The sequence below is a fragment of the Henckelia pumila genome, chromosome 2, assembly GCF_033568475.1.
Source record: "Henckelia pumila isolate YLH828 chromosome 2, ASM3356847v2, whole genome shotgun sequence".
Classification (NCBI taxonomy): domain Eukaryota; kingdom Viridiplantae; phylum Streptophyta; class Magnoliopsida; order Lamiales; family Gesneriaceae; genus Henckelia; species Henckelia pumila.
Genome location: NC_133121.1, coordinates 156,672,881 through 156,686,174, shown reverse-complemented (window position 1 = coordinate 156,686,174; position 13,294 = coordinate 156,672,881).

Below are 13,294 nucleotides of genomic sequence, written 5' to 3'. Positions count from 1 at the left end.
TGTTAATCCATTTGGAATTTCCTTAATCATGTTTTACTTAATCTCAACATGATCCTACGATTAATTACACATTAATAGTTAATTTTGGATACGGTCACTACATTCTCCCCCCATAAAGATTTCGTCCTCGAAATCTAGGGTAAAACCACGAGAAAGTACTAGAGACACTTGCTTGAGTGTTTGGTCGAAATAGCTTTCGACAAACTCAGACACTTGTCGAATTTCTTGTAAGCTCCATTAATGCTAAACCGCATTAGTATTCTCCCAACTGAATATTACCGCGTGATATGAATTCTTAATGCATGGAAGACAAACATGACTATATTAAAATCGTACCCTCAATCCAATAACAAAAATATTCTTTAATTTTATCCCGATCTTTTGAACAAGTAAGTTTCGGATATCCACCTCTAATTTACTTGAAATTAGCAACAGATAATCATGAGAAGAAAACAATCAATCACAACGGAACCTTCAGAAAACTTGTTTCTGACAATCCACGAGGATAATCAATTGAAAAACACCACAAAGTTGTTAAACTTTGATAAGTTTGATTTGATAAAACAAAGCAAAGCTTTGGCAAAATTCTAAAAAGAATTTTAAGAATTGATATAAATCAATAATTCAATAAATCATAATTAATCGTCTCTCATGAATGAGAAGTTTACAATATATAGAAGAAATAAACTATGAATCCTAATAGAATTAGACTAAAGATTTTCTAGTTGGATTATAATTCCAAAATCCTAAAGATAATGCAAAATAATGCAAAAGATATCAAAGATATCATCTAGAAGTTTTCTAATAGAATTATAACACTCAAAATAACATAATATATCAAAATATATCAAATATCCCCGAACATACTCAAACACGCCGAAGTGTGTGTGAGAGAACACAGCGTGGGCACACGTTACCTTCACATTTCCATCATCAAAAATCCACTCGGCACCGCGGGCGCGCAGGTTCATGGGCGCAGGCGCGCTGGCCTTTCGCAGGTGATGGCGCGGGCGCGCCTTGGCTTCTACTTTGGCCTTCATTTTTTTCACTTTCTTGATCCTTTTGGTCTTCAATAACATTATAATAACATCAAAAATAATATCCAAGCATTCCAACTTGGTTCCTATGAATTTCAAACCCTTCAACTCTCGATTGTAAATCATGGAGAAAATCTTGGAATAATATGAATCTTCGAGCACCTCCTAGATTCATATCAGACTCCCCTTCTTTAAAAAAAAAATTGTCCTCAAATCTTGCTCCTTGTCTACAAAAACCAAGCAAGAATTAGAAACTCTAAAATTATTTTCCACAAGAAATAATTAACTTGGCACACTCAAAATCATATCAAGACTTACGAAATTTATCATGCACAAATTAAACACTTCCACTTCATTAGCATGCAAAAACATGTTTAATATTCCATTAAGCAATACATACCCTAAGTTTCTCCCCTTCTTAGATCTAGTTAACACCATCACAAATTCATAGTTAAGTATAACCATTGTTTTCTAGTAATAAGAAACAACTCACATGTATTATGCCACTTACAACTCCACTCGATATATCTCTTCATGTGTAACCATAACAAATATTCATCCATTAGACTCATTCTTTTAGATCTCTCAAAATTACACTTTAACCTCAAGACACATATCCTTTTATCAAGCAAATCATGCAATGGCGAACATATAAAGAAAAACTTATTTTCTGTAAACAAATACTTATTCACATAAAATTTATCATTAACATCGCACAAGTATTTTCCAAACACTTCCTCAAAATCAGTAACCCGTTCATGCAATTCATTAACATTTTTAAACCATAAGCACCTTGCAACCAAAAAAAATAAGAACTCATATTTTGGTGATAGTGTAGTAACTACCACATTTTTCTTACCTCTTTGGTACTTGATCAACTCTTCACCAACAATTCTAAATCCTTGAGAACTTACACCAAAATCAACAAGTTTTTTTGCACGAAAAAAATTCAACTTTTTAACATGCTCATGACCCAAAAACTGCATATCCAACATGATTAACACAACTCGATAATGTTCAACATGCACATTAAAATTTTTAATATATACTAAGATATAATCAAAGTATACAACAATAAAGTTACCCATAGATGCATGCAAAACATAATCCATCAATCTCATGAAAGTATTACGCACATTAGCTAACCCAAAAGTCATCACTAACCACTCAAGCAAATAAGACTTACCACCTATACTATTCATGCACAATTGACTCATATCAACACAATTCAAATTATTCACAACAACATACACCAACCTGCTTAATCTCATATCACACCAAAATTCCAACACATGAAGATCAACAAATGATTTCAACACTACCATATGATCCAAATTATGCAATTCCTCAACATACCTAGACTCCAATAACTTAAGATCAAGATTTGAATTCAATCCATATTTCATAGATAACATATTCACAAATCTCTCAACAAAGAACTTAATCCAAGAAATTTAGAATTTAAACCATACCTTTGAAAGTAGATATTTGATTGGTATTCAACATTTAAAATTAAATTATATCTCTCGAATGGAACAACCCTCAAGTCTCTAACTTCTCCAAGGGCGTGACCAAGCTCACATGGATTCAACATTTTAAGCTTGTTAGTATTGTATCTCCTTTGCTTCTTCATCAACACATCTCCAAAATCCTGCAAAGAAGAATAAATAATGCTCGGGATTGAACCGGCTAAATCATGACAATGAGATAAAATCTCTTTGTACAAAAGTACTTTAGAGATTTTATTCATTTTCACAAATTTTCAACCTCACTATTTTTTACCATAATATTTTCTTTTTTTCTTGGTCTCTTTTCTCTCTTTTCTTTCCTCTCTTTTTTTCTATCAAAGGTCAACTCACTCTTTTTGGACACTCATTTTTTTGGCTTTTTATTTTTCTTTTTCTTTTTCTTTTTTCATGGCTATCTCACTTTTGTCATCACTATTTTTTTCAGTCATATCACACAAATTTTCAATTTTCAATTGATCCTCAAGAAATTCTTTTGGATTCAATTGCAAAGAGATAATACATGAATTTTCCAATAACTCATTACTAGTCCCACTATGAACATCAATAGGACTCTCATCTACTACAAGAACAATAAATGACTTTTCAACACTAACATCTTTATCAACCACAACATGCACAATAGAAGATTTTTCATCAAGCCATTCACCTTCCACCGCACAAATTTCAATACTATCATCATCAATCAATGAATTTTCATCCTCAATTTTCTCAACTACTTCAACTTCAACTTTTGTCTCAACATCCACTAAAACATTGGATTCATCATCTACTTTAAAATCCACCACTTTCATCATAGACTCCTTTAGGCATTGCCTCATATCATGCTCATATTTTCTAGAACACCATAAGCATACAATATCACAAGTACTAAAATTTGAAAGTTTAGATGTACCTTGATATTCAAACTTTGGAACTCCACTTTTCTTCTCATAGTGATTAGGAGCAAAGCGTTTCCTCAACACTCTTTTCAACTCATCTCACGTAGATATAGGACTCATTCCACGCCTTTTCCTATTCTCATCCAATCTATCCCACCAAGTGCAAGCATAGTCGGTAAACTCTTTTATGACAAGTTTTACTTTCCTAGCTTCAGAAATATCACGATCATCTAATACACTCTCTATCCTTTTCTCCCAGTTCAAATACAATTCCGAATCCTCATCTCCATGGAACGACAGAATTTTACTTTTATTACTTCTATTACTACCACACCCATAAAATCTCCTTTTACTCTCCATGTACTCATCATCTCCTCCAACAAAATAATTTCTGTAGGACATCGTACCTGCAAAAAAAAGGTTAGTAATAAAAATATTCCTCACCCAAAATCTCACAAGTCACTCCAAAGAAATCGCTCAAACACTCTCTTTTTTTTCACTCAAAATATGGAATAACTTATGCTTTGTGATTTTAAATATCAAACCCACAAGTTCAAAACTTGTAAACACTTGACAATCGACTCACAAATATTGCACAAAAACAAGAAATTGACTTTATGAAGGTTGAAATAACTTTTTACCCAAAAACTCACAAGAAACAAGAACTTTGCCACAAGTTATTTTGCTTCTCCTTTTGTTTTTTTTTAAAGCTTTTTCGGTCCTTCAATATATTTTTTTTTCTCTTTTGACCGTTTTTTTTTACTTTTTCGATTTTTATTTTTTTTTGAATTTATAACTTGTAGCACAAGACACAAAACTTGGATAAAAAGTTTGAAAAAACAACACAAAAATTTGATATGAGATAGACGAAGAACAAAGAACAAAGAACGATGAATGAAGAACATGAAGAACGGAAAAGAAGAACGAAGAATAGATAAGACAAACAAATAGAAAGATACGACTTACTTGATCAAGAGAACCTTAAGCTTTGATACCAAATGATGCGAATCTTGGATGCATGGAAGGCAAACACGACTATATTAAAATCGTACCCTCAATCCAATAACAAAAATATTCTTTAATTTTGTCCCGATCTTTTGAACAAGTTTCGGATATCCACCTCTAACTTACTTGAAATTAGCAACAGATAATCACGAGAAGAAAACAATCAATCACAACGGAACCTTCAGAAAAACTTGTTTCTGACAATCCACGAGGATAATCAATTGACAAACGCCACAAAGTTGTAAACTTTGATGAGTTTGATTTGATAAAAACAAAGCTAAGCTTTGGCAAAATTCTAGAAAGAAATTTAAGAATTGATATAAATCAATAATTCAATAAATCATAATTAAATGTCTCTCATGAATGAGTAGTTTATAATATATAGAAGAAATAAACTAGGAATCCTAATAGAATTAGACTAAAGATTTCCTAGTTGGATTATAATTCCAAAATCCTAAATATAATGCAAAATAATGCAAAAGATATCAAAGATATCATCTAGAAGTTTCTTAATAGAATTATAACACTCAAAATAACATAATATATCAAAATATATCAAATATCCCCGAACACACACAAACATGCCGAAGTGTGTGTGAGAGAACACAGCGCGGGCGCGCGGACAGGTTGCACGGGCGCACGTCACCTTCGCATTTACATCGTCAAAAATCCACTCGGCAGTGCGGGCGCGCTGGCCTTTCACAGGTGATGGCGCGGGCGCGCCTTGGCTTCGACTTTGGCCTTCATTTTCTTCACTTTCTTGATCCTTTTGGTCTTCAATAACATTATAATAACCTCCAAAATAATATCCAAGCATTCCAACTTGGTTCCCATGAATTCCAAACCCTTCAACTCTCGATTGTAAATCATGGAGAAAATTTTGGAATAATATGAATTTTCGAGCACCTCCTAGATTCATATCACCGCGCTTCCTGTCTACAGTTGAACTTCCCTGGCACTAATGTATCACAACACTGATACCTTTTCCATTCATACCACGATCTCACTGATCACGAAGGATACATCACTCGCTCGATCGAGATCATCGTCCCAAGGAAAATCTTAGACTGACGAATACCAAGTCATAACCTGACTGGCTTACGACATTCGTCGAATCACTAACGGCATCTAACCACCCAATGGTTCCAAAAAGATCTCGATGTCTAACACCTCTAGTGAGGAAACATCATTCCCCACACTGTGCTGACACAATAAATCCCGAATTTCTCCTCAAGAGAATTCAGTTGACACAAGGTCATACTTCAACATAACTACTTCACATGATTCCTTAGACTGATCATCTTTCCCATGCTACTCTGAAGCAAAACCAGCTTCCCAAAGCAATTACTAGGAACTCAGACCATCCAGTCTGGTACTAACTATTGGAACGCATGTTCTCTGATCAAACGGATGTGAAACCCGGAGCAGCGGAAGTTTAAAATTTTTATTTTGCAATATGGAACGATTCCATATCGTGGGTATCAAATCCTAATGATTAAAATTGTTGCAAGTAAAAATAAAATCACAATTAAATTTTTACCTCTTCAGGAAATGACTTGATTAGTGGACTCCAACAGATTTAATCTGCTCTTCTTGTAAATCCTGGGAACCGATGACTTGCTCGATAAATCTCCGGAATCAGGTCCACGAATAGAAAATAGAAACCCTCTGATTGATTGCACTAGAAATCAATAAGATGTTTATCGATGAGATTAAACAGATTTGATCTGTCAATTCAGAATGTAATTTTTCAAGAAAAATCAGAGACTGAATTTTCTCAAAAAGGGAGAGAGGATTTCGAAAATCCCCTTAGAATATATTATAGTGTGTTTTTCGAAAATCACAAGAGGAATTGTTGTGTAATTTTCGAAACCTACACACACACACACATATATATATATATATATATATAATTTTTAGACTGGATTAAGTTATAATTGTATTAGGATACTAACTCCTTAGGGCCCACAATCCATAACTTAAGCCCAACAAGCCAAGCCCGTTATTATAGAAATTAATATAAAATTCATCATGACTCCGATTGATAAACCGTTTTCACCAATGTGCACAGAAACCATTTCTGCACCTTTTAAAGTCAAAATACTTTTTTTGAATTCGAATTCAGTGATTTTCAAAAATGTCCATCCCTATATCATTTTAGAAAATTCCACTCCCTTTAATTAAGAAGTCCAACTTCTCTTTCGTTAAATTTAACTCTTTAAATTTAACTATCTCAACGGGGTTTAGTAATCCATTACTTGTGTAACCCTCAATGGTTCAGAGATACAGCTAGCCGTGGGTTCACAACTCCTTATGACTCGGAACAATAATTTCCGACTTACCCATCGAATCATGGTAAGAGCGTCTAGCATCATCGCCCCATGATTCCCTAGGTATCACTGATAGTGCCTGCAAGAACCAGTAGGTTTTGGTTAGCGTACAGTACGGTCCCTTCATCCGTATATCCCGATCGAATCAACAACCATTGGTACATCGAGAGTCGTTCGAGATTCGATAACTATGCAATGCATCTCGAAGATCAAATAGTGACATCGCATGTGCTACTAGGAAACCAAGTAACCTAAATCACATCGAGTACTCTGGCCAGAGATTTGTCACACTAATATCTCCTCAGATCGCATAAAATATCCACACTCGCAAGCGTGTGGTGAATCCTTGACAACAAAGCATCGACTCCTATATGTGTCGTAACTGTACCCAATCCCGACACCTGATGAACCCATAGAGTCGGTAAATGATTCAAAGTACAGTACTAGCATATAGAGTCTCAATGATGTTTCAAGTAGTAAGGACTAATGGTGTACAACCAAAACCGCGGACTTATCCACTCAAATAATAATAACCACTTGGAAAGTCCGAATAGGGTAGTTCGATCATCCATCATATGAATATCTATTTGCATGCTTTGAACATCTCCATGTTCATTACCAATGAAACGTGGTACTTGGCATCACAAATGCTAGTCTCAATCTCGAGCGATCCTTATCCTTATTAGCGGACGGCTCAATTGACTAGGAACTGTTTAGAATATACAGTGACTATAAGATGTGTTTCATAATAGTGATCTTTCTTTATTCACTATCTCATCTTACTTACACTATAGTATATTCAAGGTCTTTATCAAAACAATAATAGTATATCACAATATAACAATATGAAGAAAGATAAAAAAAATGTCATTAATGAATGTAAATTATATTAAACAAAGATTGTTTATACATAGAGTCACAAAATCCCTTAGCCACAAGTTGGCTAACCGGGCACCCACTCTTTCACTAACCACAGTTTAAGTTTCTTAGTATAACTCAGCACTATGCCCTGATGAAAACTATCATCGCTCGCCATTAATGACGCTAAGTCATCTCTTAACCATTGGCCTGCTAAGCCGCGCATACACTGCAATGGAAGTAATCACGCCTCTGATGATCTACATTATCTCGACCATAGGTTATTCACCCATGAATTCAATCGATGGACATCCTCCTGATAGTTATACATACTCACAATCACTGTGCACACATCAAGACTAAGGCAAGCTCCCACCAATATGCTCGACTGTGACATTCCACAGTGCACAGGCATACGGAAACGCTTCCTATTCTATCTCGAAACTCTACAGTCATTGCACTTAGTATTACTCATCACGGAGTCTCTGATGTTACCATCATCGCTCGCCCCAACCTCCCAAGGTTGAACATAATGGTCCAAGAACTAGATCCTAGCTAATGTCACATCTCACGATCAAACAACTGATGTTCATTCACTAATGCCCAATACTCATTGGATCATAAACCCAACGGTGAATTAAGACATCGTCCTACGAACACTTCTTCAAATGTTCGGTTAGTAACCTGCATTATTGTCGCCCACTATCGACAAGGAGCAATACTTGAGCCTTTCTTTACTCAACCTTGAGTAAAATATTGCTAACGCTAAGCAATTTCTTGGATCAATTTCGGATTCTCCTAAACAAGAAAACACTATCCTGGGAACTACCAATTCCCTTGTTTATCTCCACTGTCAAGTTATCCTCTAACTCGACCTCACAAGTCCAATTGCAATCTTCCTTGATTACAGCATTTTCCAAAAGATCCATCTCTGGCAACCCTAGAGACTCTAAATTACCCAAATTTCCGACTGCTCTGAGATCGTACCAAGTACCAATCCCCTTACGCACTACGCGACAAAATACTATCTCAAGTAATTCTTAATTGTTACATCCTGATTGTCACAGATTGGGCTCGACTAATCGACCTCGTCGATTCTACTGTGGCTCACACTTAGTTCAACAGTGAAACTCAAATCAGATTACCACTGATCATCAAAACCTATGTGGCTCGATCAATACTCTTGACTCGGCTGCCACAAGTCTGCTATTTCCAACCACTTGGTATATCCAAATTGTTCTGGTTCAACATACCTATACTCGATAGCCAGACAATAGCTATTAGTAGTCTATTGGCACCATCTCGCGCCTTACTACTGACAGCTGCCTCGTACAATGGAATCAAATATTAAGGCGAACTAAACCCAAGAAATGCTTGTGATCTATCAACCTAAATCATTTCTATCTCACGGAAACCATACGCTTAATTTTGAATGCATCAAACGATACATAGCGCAATCATTGGACTCATTATCCATTGCCACGTTCATTCAGAATGAACTCCACAGCTAATCAAGTCCAAAATTATACCTAAAGAATCTCAAAGATTCCCAAATTCTCCGGACACGCTCCTGATTATATCCCTCGCTGAGACTGTGCAACAATTCAAGACTGAGGTAGCGTACCACGATAACCCACCTGGACAACCACCAAGGCTTCACGGGTATTGGCCACGCTTCTCTCACGTCTTAAATAGTCTTATACAGTCTTTAACATCTAATATAACCCCATTACTGATGAGATTAATCATCATGAAGAAAGTCTCCTATTCGAGCCGAAGTCTCGAAAACAGCATCCCATCCAGTATCTTGGATGACTCCTATTACAGGGAAACCCTAACCACAACTCTGATGACAACCTCTAGTCATCGCTGGCACTAACTTAGTCCACGGACTAACTGGGTCAATCCTAGGAAAAACACCTAGACTAACCGCAAGTCAAACAGTTACAGTTGGCTTACTCCAACCCATGAGCTAAAATAGTTGAACACTAATCAACTAAAACCAAGCCAAACTTAGCAAAATCATGCAATCATTCACAAATTGCTGGATAAATAAAACATGTATCATTGATTCAAGTTATGTACAACTTCTTTATTACAATCTCATGTAATACAATTACAGTATTCCAAAAATACAACAAATTGTACAACCAAAAACTTGAATGATACAACCGGATTCTGATGATTCATGACAACTGAAATACTGTTTACAATTACAACAATACAATATTTAAATCATCGTATTAGTATTCATTTCTTGAGCATGAAGCTTCTAATTGACACATGCATCAATGCTAGCGTACTCCTGACCAAATCTCTCTACCCGTCCTCCTGCAAAGACATCCGGAGAAATGATATGTGCTTGCTAACCAGCTATGCTCTGCATCAGTGCCTGTCAGTCGACCTCTTCTGCTCACGATCTACCGTCAGCTTTTTTCTTGTAACCAAATCATGCTTTTGAACATGAAGTTTTCCGTGTGCCTACCGAAAGCATCGATACAAGCATACCGGTAAAACCATGTTCTACATGAGTTTAAAGACCTTACCCTCGAAACCAGTCATACCTTAGCCACTCGAGGCATTCCCTGGTGAATGTCTATCTGAAAATCTCTTCAAATACGACTGGAGAATCTTCAGAGTAGTGTCATCATGGTACTAATTGTACAGATGCAAACATCAAGTATGTCCCAACCAATTCTCTGCCACTACCTCTGACATCCGGTACTCAATTCAAAGCTAGGATCCACATGAGTAGAAGTCTCGAAAACTTCGGACACGATCCATTGATCATGTCCACACTTGCTGGAATTCCATAAGCCAAATCTTAACATTCCTGCCGATGATGATAGTCTTCGGGCAACCCAATCGCCACGTCATCATCTCTTCCATGGTCTCATTAATCCTACAAGGATAAACCAAAAATCTCAATATTATTTCCCAAGTCTCTTGCATGCCGCTCTGATACCAATAAATATAGCGACCCAACCCGGATTCACTACCTAATCAGAGTTAGAGAATAATTAAGCATGCATTAAATAAATCGTTGCGGAAGATTTAAATAAAAGCAGACCGACAGAATACAACCGGTTGAATAACCAATATACAACCCAATAGAATTAAATAATTCCTATGGACAAATAAAACCTACAGCTAATCCTGCTGTCTTCAAGGGTCACTGGCTAGCTCCTGATGCTCAATCCTGCACCTACACCAGCCCCGTCTAGTGGGGTGTTCAGACATACAGAAAATACTGGATGTGAGCGACTACGCTCAATATGGAAGCAACGATATATAAAATATATGCATCACATAAGTGTGTTTAAAACCAGGGTAAAAACAGTATACTCAGGGGCGCCAAGAATATAAAGGGCTATGTCGGATAGCTAGTCCGCGGTGCCGCTCCTATATTCCACTATCAACTATAGCGTTTACTCCACCGTCGTGGTCGTTTCTAGTGATACCAAAACCAGGGGCTGAGTCTCCCCAAATACGAATCCATAAGGAGTAACTCATCACCGATGGAAACTGTCATGACTCACATCATACCAGATGCAGTCTACCGTAAAAACATACATGTGCTAAAGCAGTAAAACATACAAAACACGTAGCACATACTCATGAAACACATATAATATATATCATGCTGGTCATCTCAGTCAGTATTTACGTACTTTACCACAGACAGTCCTAGCAATCCAACTCTAGGTTCCAAGCCTATCATCAACTCTACAATGCAAATACTCATGCATAATTCATTAAGCTCTAAAAGCCTTAACTAAGCTATTGCATACTCATAAATAATTTTAGGAAGCAAAAAACTATACCTGCGTCAGTCGTCAGCCTGCTGATGGCGAATATCCCGCAACTAGGGGCACACCCCTGCTGCAGCTCCACAGCCTCGAGTACGACTCCACTACATGAGCACTGCCCCACTACTATGTCAGACACTGTTTGACTATGCTAAAATATATTCCCTACTTCAACTCTAAAATAAGAGTACAAAAAGCCCTAAAATAGAGCCACGTGGGCGAAGGAGAGAAAATTCGGAATTTGCACGAATGAGGAGCTCGGACCTCATATTTATAGAATACGATCGGGCCGTCCGATCCCACGTTCAGAGCGTCCGAACTCGACCGAATCCTCCAATCTTTACTTCGGGCCGTCCGAAGCCTGCCACACGTCAACACTCACACATGCAACCGTACATCTGTCCGGGACTACAGATCGGAGCCTCCGTTCAGCACCATCGGGTCGTCCAAACTCCCCCCGAATGACGTCACAAATGACATATTATTTTGGGACAGCTGGCCGCATGAGTTCGGATCGTCCGAACCCACTTCGATCCTTCTGAACCTTTTCCACCATTTTCGAGTGTCCTGGATCTATTTTCGAACTTTGTTAATCCATTTGGAATTTTTTTAATCATGTTTTACTTAATCGCAACATGATCCTACGATTAATTACTAATTAATCGTTAATTCTGAATATGGGTCACTACATTTATTCCCCCCCCCCCCTTCTCTCCACCTTAAATGATCTTAAGACTTAGCACAAAATGATACTCACTCGATCGAATGAATAACATTGAGAGTGTGTTGTTTTGAATATATCAGTTGTCGTAAAAACTCGTGAACTAATTGAGAGTGCGACTGAAAGCTTGCCTTCAATGATTTCAATAGTTCGTAGAAAGTTGGAGAGGTTCAACTTATTTTCAAGTCTATAGGCTTCTATTCCAACGATCATAAATGTGTTCAAAATATGTATGTTCCTATCATGCCGCTTGGAAATGTTTGTACACGCGCTAGAACATCTGGTCATGTTTTTTTTAACCTTTTTATTAACAAAATGGACATAAATGCCGGCCAAAAGAACAAACCCAAAATTAAAACAATCAGTTGATCTATTCTACTTCAAACCCATTATATATTATTGTTGAGTATGTAGTCTAATCACACAACAAATTATTATTTTTTGTTTGTTTGTGTAAAATTTGACGCCAAAAAATGGAAAATGGAAGAATTTTTTGTGTTTAAAAATGATTGTTGATACGATTTTATTTCAATTATTCCTCGTAAGATGCAATCCCAATTCCCAGCCATCCATGATCGCATTTTTTTTATATTTTAGATTTAAAACTATAAAAAATGATATCCGAACTGTTTTCTTTCGGTTCGATTTCCTATCAAAACAGTTCGATTTATTTGATTTTGAGAATTAAATTAGTTATTATAATATATTTTAAATTATAATTATTATCTTTGTAGTAAAATCTTCAAATACAAAGTTCAAATGAATTAAATAAACAAAATCAATTATAATTTTTAAAAAATGATTCTTAGCTCACTAAATATAATATCGTAAAATATAGGATCTAAATAAAAGTATTAATCTATTTAAATATTGATTTTGAATTATATGATCCGAAAGTGAACCATATACTCAGTTTTAACACCTATATCAAAATTAGGTTTTCGGTTCGTTTTGATTTTATTTCTTCGGTTCGGAATAATATATTTTTTTTTTCAATTTTAACCAAATTTTGAACACCCATTAACTTGAGCAACAAATCGTGTATGCTCGTAAAAGTGTATGCTATATAACAGTAAAATCGCTTATATTTTTTTTGTTTGCTTAAAATTTTTTTTAAAAAAAACAAT